At 42.0% G+C, this 12,518-nt stretch overlaps 1 long non-coding RNA gene across 1 annotated transcript; it reads right to left on the minus strand.

Annotated features, from left to right (window-relative positions):
* Positions 1–2,060: 2,060 nt before the first annotated feature.
* LOC134729862 (uncharacterized) lies at positions 2,061–12,126 on the minus strand. The gene is made up of 2 exons (XR_010111362.1): positions 5,066–12,126; positions 2,061–3,402 (listed from the first exon to the last, which is right to left on the minus strand). It is a non-coding gene; the product is annotated as an uncharacterized LOC134729862 (long non-coding RNA).
* Positions 12,127–12,518: the final 392 nt, after the last annotated feature.

The raw sequence follows: 12,518 nt of genomic DNA on the forward strand, positions 1-12,518 counted from the left end.
GCAACCAGTGGTTCCAAATGCCTGTGATAGCTGACTCATCAGCTGCCTCTAATTCCAGGCCAGCTCACAACTATCTTCACTTGACAAATATCACCCTAATTACGACTGAACTTCCATCAGAGGAGGGCCAACTTACGCAGCACAACAGCGATTTAAATTTATAGTGACAAAAAATTTAAAAATTCCTGTATTTCTCTTACTGAACAATAAAATTACATGTTCACCTTTATGGTTGTTTTTTACTTATTTCTAAAAATATGGCTAAGAGTAAAATGGAGTTTTGTTTCAATGGCAGGCTATTGTACTACGTTTTAAAAACATTTATGGGCTTTTTGACAATTTGACAGGAAATTTGACATGCTCCTTTGTAAGTTAGTTTATTTAGTTACCTAAAAAGGAATAAATAATAGAGGGTTTTAGTCTACTTGCTGCTCCAAGAACAAAATACCATTGACTGGGTAATTTTTTTTTTTTTTTTTTTTTTTTGAGACGGAATCCCGCTGTCTCCCAGGCTGGAGTGCAGTGGCAGGATCTCGGCTCACTGCAGGCTCCGCCCCCTGGGGTTCACGCCATTCTCCTGCCTCCGCCTCCTGAGTAGCTGGGACTACAGGCGCCCGCCACCTCACCCGGCCAATTTTTTGTATTTTTAGTAGAGACAGGGTTTCACTGTGTTAGCCAGGATGGTCTCGATCTCTTGACATCGTGATCTGCCCGCCTCGGCCTCCCAAAGTGCTGGGATTACGGGCGTGAGCCACCGCGCCCGGCCCTGACTGGGTAATTTGTAAAGAGACTTATTTTGCCGATGTTTCTAGAGGCTGGGAAGTCCATGGGGCTGCATGTGGTGAGACCTTCTTTCTATGTTACATGGCAGGAGGCTATCATATGGTGAAGGTCACATGAGGAACAGAAAATTGGGGCCAAAGTCATCCTTTGATCCAAAGCTCACTTGGACAATAATTAACCTGTTTTATGGATAATAACTTCAATCCAGTCATGAGGGTGCACCCTCATGGCTAATCACCTCTTAAAGGTCCTACTTCCCAATACTATCACAATGGCCAGAGAATTTCAATGTGAAATTTGGAGGGGACATTCAAAACCATGACAGCAGGCAAAAGAAAAAAAAGGAACTGGAGTTAGGAAATGGTAATAAGCAACTTCTCAAATAGTCTAGCATAAATCTAGTAGGGCCCAAATTAGGATGGCATAAAGGAGGGAACACATGCACACACAAACTCACACACACGCACACATACACACATAGAAAATCTAGAGAAAGGTTAACACACACTACATATTTCAGTATTTTCTCAGTTACATTTCCCCAGTTATTTTAAATTTGGATTTTAGTTGGCAAAAATCTTCATTACAATTTAAATCTACTAGGCCATCTCAGTAACCATGATAATCATCATTTGTGTTATCTTGAGTAATAAAGCTCATGTGATATTATATTCATGGACTGCATCACTGTCAGCACATGGTGGAATTTTACAGCTGGCATCAGCAAGGGCTATTTTTGATCTAACAAAGCAGTCCAGCAGGTTTGTGCCGCCTTTAATTGCCTCCTGCAAGAATGCACCTTTCATGTCTTCTAATGCACATTTTTATTCTTTTCTCTTATTTTTTTTGAGACAGAGTCTCACTCTATTGCCCAGGCCCAAGTACAGTGGCACAATTTTGGCTCACTATAACCTCCACCTCTGGGTTCAAGCAATTCTCATATCTCAGCATCTAAAGTAGGTGGGATTACAGATGTGTATTACCACACCAGGTAAACTTTTGTGGAGATGGGGTTTCACCATGTTACCATATTGACAGGCTGGTCTGGAACTCCTAGCCGCAGGTGATTCACCTGCCTTAGCCTCCCAAAGTGCTGGGATTACAGCAGTGAGCCACAGCACCCTGTCTCTAATGCACATTTTCACATGTTGGTTTTCACATTTCACATGTCTTAGTCCTGAAGGAGTCAGTACTAAAAACTGTAAATAGGCACAAACAAAAATGTCTCCCCAAAGCCCACCTTCTCTAGCCACAGGGACAGGAAACAGACACCATACTAAGACAAAACTCTTTTATGCAATAGTCACACTACTTTAGCCAAAGAACACAACACAAAACAAAGCAAAACAAAAAACCTACCCAAGCCAACAAAGTCCAGGTGTGAATATCCATTGCACCAGGCAATAATGAAACATCCCAATCCTCTGCTGGAGTAATGCTGGGTCTGACCCACAGACCCTGGCCAAACAATAGATGAACAAATGCACTCAGACACAGGTACCCAGTGAAAGAGTGGGCTAAGGGACTGGGCTGTCTACAGACACTAAGGAGGGTGCCATAGTCAGCAGCCACAGCCCTGACATGCTGGTGCTACAGTCATTTATTCAGCACAGATTTAATAACAAAGGCTTTGAGTCAACACACTTGTGGGTAATTAACTTGGTCGCCCTCCACAAAGAAAGCAGTCTTGCATGCAAATGATCAAAGTCAGTTTTAGGACAACATGAGTAAACAAGCTATAACTCCTCTACATTCCCTTGTTATTTGCTTTTTTGTTTTTTTGACAGTCTTGCTCTATTGCCAGGCTGGAGTGCAGTTGCATGATCTCAGCTCACTGCAACATCCTCTTCCTGAGTTTCAGTGATTCTCCTGCCTCAGCCTCCTGAGTAGCTGGGATTACAGATGCCCACCACCACACCCAGGTAATTTTTGCATTTGTAGTAGACATGGGGTTTCACCATGTTGGCCAGAATAGTCTCAAACTCTTGAACTCGTGATCCGCCTGCCTTGGCCTCCTGATGTTATTTACTTTTTACTATTAGCTCAAGGTAAGAGGATCAGGCTGCCTTCAGCCATAAACCATTCCTAAAGCTTTTTCAAAACCTGTCCTTCTGGCCGGGCGCGGTGGCTCACGTCTGTAATCCCAGCACTTTGGGAGGCCGAGGCAGGTGGATCACGAGGTCAGGAGATTGAGACCATCCTGGCTAACACGGTGAAACCCCGTCTCTACTGAAAATACAAAAAATTAGCCGGGCGTGGTGGCGGGCACCTGTAATCCCAGCTACTTGGGAGGCTGAGGCAGGAGAATGGCGTGAACCCGGGAGGCGGAGCTTGCAGTGAGCAGAGATCACGCCACTGCACTCCAGCCTGGGTGAAAGAGCGAGACTCTGTCTCAAAAAAAAAACACCAAAAAAAACCAAAAAAAAACCTGTCCTTCCAAGAAAGTTTGTGTTTTTCATATAATTTCCTCTTATAATTTCTCCCACCACCCTGAACAAATTGCTACATCTCCCGCGTTTCTGTTTTTTGCATCAGATTTTGTTGATTGAAGAGTACAGATGTGTGTAGCAACAGGTCTGTCAGGGGTGGCAGTCACTGCTCATATTCCGGCTTTGCATCCTAGAATTAGTAAATAAGACAAACATGAATATAATTAGCAAAATTCTTTTACAATCAAGCAGTGACCCATGGCAGTTGGGGGGGTCTATCCAGGAGAGATGATCTCACACAACCTCCCATATGGCTGTTTGTTGTGCGTGTAGATCTACGGCGTTTAGGGGTTCTAGAATTTTAGTTCTATGTTGCTTTATGGCTACTGTTAAATTGTCATGAAAGACTCCCCAGAGGTGCTGTTTCACCTTATCCTAGCTATGTATTAATTGATTCCATGGTTGAGAAATGACAGAGACATGTTTATGCTCCCAGTTGCATTTTAATTGCTGTCAGAATGCCAGTGCATCCTGTCACTCCCCCACATATTCCAAGGCAGCCTCAAGGGCTTGCAGACATGCAGGAATCTTTAGATCTATACCTTGCTATAAGAGAAGATTCTTAGACAACTTTCTGGCCAAATTATCTAGAAAAGTAGCCGTTTGTACTGATTCAGTAACAGATGCTACAGCAACACTAGCAGTTGCTAGGATGACTATGGTTGAGACTATAAAGGCTATAAGTGTAACTATGAATCTTTTCTGTCTGATCTGGGACAGGGCATGTTCTGAGCTTCCCTGCCTTTGCCAATCACAGGTTAAATTGACTGGTAGGATGGCGTCAGATGGTCTCCTCAATACCATGACCCTAGTAATATTTAAATTAGATATATTATAATTAGAGATACAAGAGGCAAACCAAGCCTGTCCCTGCATGAGGGTCACAAACGTGGAGTTTTGGGGTGTAATAGAAATATTGGCTCCCATAAGAAAAACATATGAATGGGTAGTGTGCAAATCAGGCACTGATCAGGGTGATTATGAAAAAAGGTCACAGTATAATTGTGACCGGAATTATGATATGTCCCATCCCAGGTGTTAAAAGGGGTGCTAAGATGCCCCAGGCACCGTAAAGTGTCTTGGGGTGGCATGGACTTTACTTGAGGATGGAGACATGCCATCCCCATTTTGAACCAAATTATAGGGGAATGGGATGTGGCTACAAAACTGTCATTGATAACACGACAGACAAGGACATCAGTATGATTACCCTCCAAACAGCTATGGGGGCTCCAGTTTAAGATGTTACAATTGCCTAACTGGAGGCTACGAGCTTATTCCCCATGACAGACCTTTCAGCTAAAGTGGAATCCATTACTTTCTTGCTTTTGTTCTTTAGCACAGCAAGGAATGTTTGAGAAAGTGGCATTGATTGCATTGCCTAGTTTAAGACTATATGCAAGTAAGACTGTTAAAACATTTCCTTTGCCATGATGTAGCCATACTTGTATTTGGGCGGGTACACAGTAAGGGGTAGAACTTTTACAATTTACATACAGTGGGAGGATAGTGGGATGATATGTAGTGTTACCCCGCACCTTAGTCCAATGTGTGCCATTAATGAGGAACTCCAATGGGAGTAAATCTATCCCTCCTAGCCAAGCAGTTACATTATTAGAGGCTGGGAAGGGGGTGTCTGCCCAGGTGACAAGGCAAAAGAAAGATGGGTGTAAGAGATGAGCCCAATAGAGGTGTAGCAGGTACAGGCTGCAGACAAAGCGAGAGCATACAAAGGATCAATACCCTACACAAGCTGCAATGTACAACACAGAGCATAGCAAGGAACAAATTACATGGAGTAAATGGTGTCTGTGTCCAGAGCAAGATTCGCTCAGCCTCCTGAGTGGTCCTCTTCAGCATCCTCCAGGGCTTGTGTCATCCACAGAAGCTGCATCACCGCAGCTGTGGGTCCTGTAGGGTCATTTTCTTTATTTCTGGCTTGGGTCCTAGTCACCCCATGGTAGGGTTTGATGCATCATGCTGGAATCCAAAGATGGACCTGTGAGGGTGTGAACACAAGCATATCCTTTCCTCCACATTAACAATTCATTTAGACAACACCATACATTACTGTTTACATCTTTCCATAAAACTGCAGGTTTTATGTGTTGAGAGGGTTTAGGAAAGTGCTTTTCTACAGCTGATTGAAATTTATCATCTAAATTTAAAAAAATTAAGAGTAAGGCTTGTGCCAGTAGTGTTGCAGGGTCCTTACTCGTATTCCCCCTTTTTTGTTTTTTGAGCATATTTTTAAGGGTGAAGTTGGCACGTTCTACTATGGCCTGTCCTTGGGAGTTATACAGGATGCCTGTGGAATGTTGGATGTTTCATGTGTGACAAAATTGTTGAAATTGTGAGCTGGCATAAGCCAGACTATTATCAGTTTTAATTTTTGTGGGTTGCCCCATAAATGCAAAAGTTAAAAGATGTTTAATGAAATAATGGGTGGACTTTCCAGGAAGAGCATGAGTGCTAATTAAATGAGAGTTGGTATCAACAGATACATGTACATATAAAAGTTTTCCAAATTCAGGGACATGTGTAACAACTGTTTGCCATAACTGATTAGGTTCTAGTCCACTAGGGTTAACACCTGTTGAAGGAGGGGATGTGCCTGTGAGCTGGCAATCTGGGCATTGAAGGATAATTTATTTAGCTAGTCTCTGGGTAAGTTAAAATTGCTTAGATGAACCCGTAGGTGTGCTTGATCATTGCTATAAGCCAATGAGCCAGGCAGTGAGTTGTGGGCCCGAATGTGTGTAACAAAAATAGGATGTGTACGTTGATCTAGTAATTGTTGAAGTTAGAAAAAAATGTGCATACAGGGTGGGCTCCAGAGTGGACTTAATGAGGGCTGTCTCAAGGTTCTGCAATAAATTAACAGAGTAAGAAGAGTCACTAACAATATTGATGGGCTGAGTGGAAAAAGGCTCGAGAGCCAATATTAAGGCTCCAATCTCCGCTCTCTAAGTGCTAGTAAATCCAAAATGAGTGAGGGAATTATGTGGTCTCCACTAGACAGCCTCTTTTCCGTGGTTACCAGAGCCATCACTAAAGACTGTTAAAGCATTAAGTATGGGGGATTGAAATATTTTTGTAGGCAAAACCACAGAAGTATGAGATAAGAACTGAAGAAGCTTGTCAGAAGGAAGTGCATGTTCTATATGGCCTGAGTAATGAGAGAGCTATTTTCAGGTCTATAGATAATGGCAATATTTCTTCAAATTGCTATTTACTTAAAGGAATCCTGTTGATATTAACAGTCATAACCTAGAAACTGATTGCATCATCTATGGCCTGAATAGATGACTTTACTGACTAATTGGATATAGGGAGAAAGTGTTTTAGTCCCAGTAATGTGAGCAAAAAACCCACTCTAGAAAGCATAGCCCCACGGCCACCTGTCCTATTAACCCTATAGGGGAGTGTTTCATGGGAAAAATAAATAATTGCATTGAATACCATGGGTCAATATGAGCTAGCTGTCTTTGAGAAATAGCTAGCTCTGCTTCTTCAATTTCCCATTGTGCTGCAGGATTTAAATAACTGGAAGAGTCTAGGGCAGCACTGCCTTTTAAGATAGAAAACAGCGTCTGTAATTTATCACCTGTTATGCCCAAGATGGGGAGAAGACCATTAATATCACTTAGCAATTTCTGATAATCATTAAAGGTAGGTAAGTTGCTAGTATTTAATTTAAACTCTTGAGGTCTTACTGACGAAGAAGTTAGTATGCATCCAAGATATTTCTCAGGAGAAATTGGTTATAGGATATAACAGTTGGCATTAGGTCTCTTAATTTAGCCTGTGAAACCAAGTCTCCACTAGCTTTAAGCAGCTGTTTCAATAGTTTTATGTATTGTTTCTGTTGAACTGATAACTGTTGTCCCAGGATGAAACCCTAGCCTGAACAATTCCTTCAAACTTGGAAATCCTGAGTGGGCACCAATGACTTACTGACTTACTGACTGTGCATTCTTCTTCACCTTCGTTTTTGAGGGTTCTGTCACGATGCGTTGCAGCATTCCTCTCATGGGGTACCATCTGCCAGGTCTGACCCACAGACCCTGGCCAAACGATGGATGAACAAATGCACTCAGACACAGGTATCCAGTGAAAGAGCAGGCTAGAGGACTAAGCCACCTACAGATGTTGAGAAAAGTGCTATAAAGAGTCAGCAGCCACAGCCCTGACAAGCTGGTGCCACAGGCATTTATTTAGCACTGATTTAATGACAGAGGCTTTGAGTCAACACACTTGTAGATAATTAACATGGTCACCCTCCCAGATAAAGCAGTCTTGTGCACAAATGATCAAAGGTTGGTGTTAGGACAACATGAGTAAACAAGCTATTTAGATGAACTCCTCTACATTCCCTTGTTATTTGCCTTTTACTATTAGCTCAAGGTAAGAGGATCAGGCTGCTTTCAGCCATATCTCTTTCCTAAAGCTTTTGCAAAACCTTCTGGCCTTCTAAGAAGGTTTGTATTTTTCCTATAATTTTCTCTTGTAATTTCTCCCACCACCCTGACCGAGCTCCTACACAGTAGAATCAGAGAAGGTGGAGTAGAGAGCTAGGGTTTCCAACTCTTACATGTGGTAAGAAGACACACCTCCCCTCCTAGCCAGAGAGATGCACGTAAGGCCTTGGGTGAAGCTGAAACCTGCATATTCATTTATCACTAACAGGAAACCCTGCTTTGTGTGTCAAAGGAAGTGAAGAAGGGAATTTGGAATTCTGCCCCTACTTGACATGCACACCCCTTTCCTCTGTTAGGGTGGTATCACACAAAGCCAGCTACAAATGAGGGTTGTAATAAGGTCTGGAGTCTCCTAATAGTCCCTCAAATATTCAAGTTTCAAATAAAGATTACTCATAAAAATCAAGAAATAGGAACGTCTCCACCTCAATGAAACAACATGATAAATGTCAACACAGAAATGTCAATACTATCAGGATTATCTGAGAAATATTTTTAAATTGTCATAAAAATAATTAAATGAAGAATTATGAACATGCTCAAAACTAATGAAAAAGTATAAAGCATAAAAATTAAAGGTTTCAGTAAACAAAGGGAAATTTTAGGACTAAAAACTGTAACAAAAATCATGTAACTCAGTCTGAGGTGATCTTAAATGTATGTAGAGAAAATATATAAGGCAAGCATAAAAAGCTAATAATACAGTGAATAATGGGAGGTATACAGGTTTATATACTTCACTGAAGCTGGTAAAAAGATGTCAGTATACTATGACAAATTATGTTTACAGAATTTCACACCTCAAAAAACAATTTAAAAAGACACATCTTTATACCTCTTTAGGTATACTCAAAAAGATGATAAATACATCAGAATGAATGTCTCAAATCTCTTCAAATAAACTACATAAAGGACAAAAAAAAACTCAAGAGAAAAAAAATAAATAAATAAAGCCAGCAAACAGAAAATGAAGAGCTCATGAACATATCAAAAATTAACATTAAATGTAGGCTGGGTGCGATGGTTCACTCATGCCTGTAATCCCAGCACTCTGGGAGGCTGAGGTGAGAGGATCACAAGATCAGGAGATCGAGACCATCCTGGCTAACATGGTGAAACTCTGTCTCTACTAAAAATAAAATAAAATTTAAAAAAAATGCACCACCAGGCATGGTGGCATGCACCTGTAGTCCCAGCTACTCAGGAGGCTGAGGGAAGAAAATCATTTTAACTCAGAAGGTGGAGTTTGCAGTGAGCCAAGATCGTGCCACTGCACTCCCGCCTGGGCGACATAGTAAGACTCTGTCTCAAAAAACAACAACAACAAAAAACAACAAAAAAAGTAAACTATTCTAAATAGTGTAAATACAACAAAAATATGGAGATTAGCAGTGTGAATTTTAAAACATGCCCCACATGTATACTATCTATAAGAAACTCACTTTCACATAAAAGTAGAGACAGGATGAAAAGTTCAAAAGTAAAAAAGAAAAATGTATCATGCAGACATTAGAAGAAAGCAGGAGTGGATAGACATATTCACCAGATAAAGTAGACTAGAGAAAAGAAAATTTTCAATGATGTAAAAGATATTATATAATGATAAATGAAACTAGTAACCGAGAAGAAACCACAATCTGAACTGTCCATGCAGCAAGAAACAGAACTGAAAATATGTGAAGTAAAACCTAAAAATATAAAAGAAAAAGACAAATCTACAATTACGGTTGGAAAGGACAACATCCTTTCTCAATTTACAGAACAACTAGAAAGAAAACCAACAAAGAAGAGGACTCAGCAACACCATCAACCAAAAGAATTGAATCAACATTAATGGAACGTTCCACCCAATGCCAAATACACATTGCTTTCAGGGTTCCTGTGCCATAAAAGAAAACTCAACAGACATAAAAGACTTACAATAATCCAGTGTGTTTCCCAACCACAATACAACTAAAGTAGAAATCAGTAAGACAAAGAAAAAAACAGGAAAATCTCCATACACTGGGAAGATAATCCTTGGGCCAAACAAGAATCCTTTAATAACGAGAGGATTTAAAAAAAATTGTCAAGGAAAATAAAACAATACACTGAGCTGGATAAACATGAAAATACAACACTTCATATCAGATGAAGGTAAAAGCAGTGCTGACAGGTAAATTTATGGCATTAAATTAAAACATGAGAAAACAAAATGTATTTCAAAAATGTACACTTCCATTTTAAGAAGTTGTATATAGAAGACCAAAATTAACTCATTTTCTTTGTGTGGGCTCAGTCTTTAGGACACGTGTCTGCTGGGCCGGTGTACACCTTAAGCACTTTTCTGCACTCTGTCCGGTCTCTCTGATTCTTTAAATCCCACTTCATCTGGTGCCAAAACCTGGGAACTGGAGACAGCAGATTTCTGTCTCCTTTGCCTGTGGGACTGAGGCCCCAGAAGAGGGGAGATCTGAACCCCTCGGCACCACGGGAGGACTTCAGCCCATAAGGGAATTGGTCCTCCTGTGTCCTGGTGCCCTTCCTGACAGCGCAACAGAACCGGCAAAGGAGATTGCTGGACAGTGTCAGGAGCTCTGTGCAGACATATGAACTGCAGTAAGGGTCTAAGCCTTAAGGCAGGACCCCTCCCCAGGAAGCCTGATCACCTCCCAGGGTGAGACAACTAGTCCGACCCAGAGGGACTGGGGACAACAAGAGAGGCCCCTTGATTCAGATGAAACTCATGCTCCAACCGACATCGAATGCGAGAGAGGCTTATAGGTCGATCAGAAAAAGGAAATGAAAGTGGCAAGAGGGGCTCGCAGCTTTAACTAAAGAAAGAGAGAGAACAGAGGAGATTCAAGGAAACTGAAAGTGGCGGGGGCTCGCTGCTTTAACTAAAGGCCAGTACGGGAAATGGGGAGGTGTGTGAAAGTATGTGAAAGAGACGGTCTGAGCAGAGGCCAACGCGGGATGTGACATGGGGAGACACAGATCTCTTAGCACAGACTGTGTGTTCCAAAGCGAGTGTGGGACGAGCCAGATCTAGGGCATTGCATACAGCCAATAGGAGCTGTTTCACGGCTGCAGCTGGCTGTGACAGGATTAAGGTATTCTCCTGGCTAAGCAACCCCCAAACTTCCCGTAATAGGACCCCGTCTGGTCAGTCCAGGAGTGAAAGTGACAGCAAATGCGCCTCTCAAGGCTGGAGATGGAAGGAAATGCTTCGAAGGCTACTCCATTGGAGTATATGTTGAAAAATTTCAAGAAAGGTTTTAATGGAAATTAATGAAGTTAAATTGACTCTCAGAGATTGAGAACTCTCTGTGAAATGGATTGGCCTTCTTTTAATGTCAGGTGGCCGACTGAAGGAACAATAGATAGGGAGATAATTGGCCTTGTGTTTAGGGTAGTAACTGGAACCGGAGAACAATCTGGGCACCCCGATCAGTTCCCATATGTTGACTCCTGGCTGAGGGTCATTCAAAATCGCCCCAAGTATCTGCAAGTCTGTTTTGAAAACTACTGTAATACCTCGGTAACCTGTGCCAAATTACACACAGTAAAAGAGTCCAAGGAGACTGTAGAGAAAAAGAAAAAGCCACGAGAACAGAAAAAGCGTGTTTTGCAAGCCCGACCTGAGGAGAGGAAAATTCCACCTCTCTATGTCCCAATATATCCATCTCTGGCAAGGCTAAGGCAGGATGCCAAACAAGTGGTCCTAGAGGAATAAAGCTCAGAGGAGAGTGATTTAAGGTTTCACCTGGCAGGGAAGAGTTAGAGCCCCTGTCTGTAAAGACTAAGGAAGAACCTCAGGATAATGAGATCAGGCTGCACCCAAGCTTTGCAGATGCCTCTCGGGGAGACACAAGGTTGTATTTATCATGATGAACAAGGTCAAATCCGAGGAGGGCAGGGTCTTTTTGTTTACTAGCCTTTCTTCACCACTGACCTAAACTGGAAACAGAATACACCCTCCTATACGGAGAAGCCCCAGGCCCTTACAGACTTGATGTGGTCCATCTTTCTGACTCATAACCCTACCTGGCCTGATTGTCAACAACTTCTTTTAACATTATTCAATATGGGGGAATGTCATAGAGTGGCACAAGCGGCCCTCCAGTTGTTAGAAAGCAATGAACTGAAGGCACAAACAATGTCAAGCAGTATGCACCAGAGACAAAACCAGGCAGAAGGGTTACAAAACCTGCAATGGTATTGAAAGGCACTCCTTAATGGAATAAAGGCAGGAGGAAAAAAGACAATGAATATGGGAAAGGTCTCAGAGGTTCACCAGAAGGCTGATGACAGTCACAGTAAATTTTATGAAAGGCTCTGTGAAGCATACTGCCTTCACACTCCATTTGACCTAGAGGCTGTAGGGAACCAGTGCATGATTAACAGGGCATTTGTGGGCCAGGCACAAGGTGGTATCAGATGAAAGCTTCAGAAGTTGGAAGGGTTTGAAGTTATGAATATCACCCAGCTTATTCAAGTGGCTACCATGGTGTTTGTTAATTGAGAGGAGGAAACCAAGGAACAGGCAATGCCAAAGCTAAGAAAAAGGCTGATTTGTTGGCTGCTGCTGTGGTAGAAAGAGAGACTGGATTTGTGAAAGGATGTGGATGTAGAAATGGTTGTGGACATGGTTGTGGAAGAGGACAAGCTAGGCCAGGGCAAGAGGGCTGGCTAGGCTTGACAGGGATCAGTGTGTGAGATGCAAACAGGAAAGGGAATTAGAAGGATGAATGTACAGAAACAGAAAAGGATGGAGGCAACAGCC

Source organism: Pan paniscus, chromosome Y (genome assembly GCF_029289425.2).
Source record: "Pan paniscus chromosome Y, NHGRI_mPanPan1-v2.0_pri, whole genome shotgun sequence".
Classification (NCBI taxonomy): domain Eukaryota; kingdom Metazoa; phylum Chordata; class Mammalia; order Primates; family Hominidae; genus Pan; species Pan paniscus.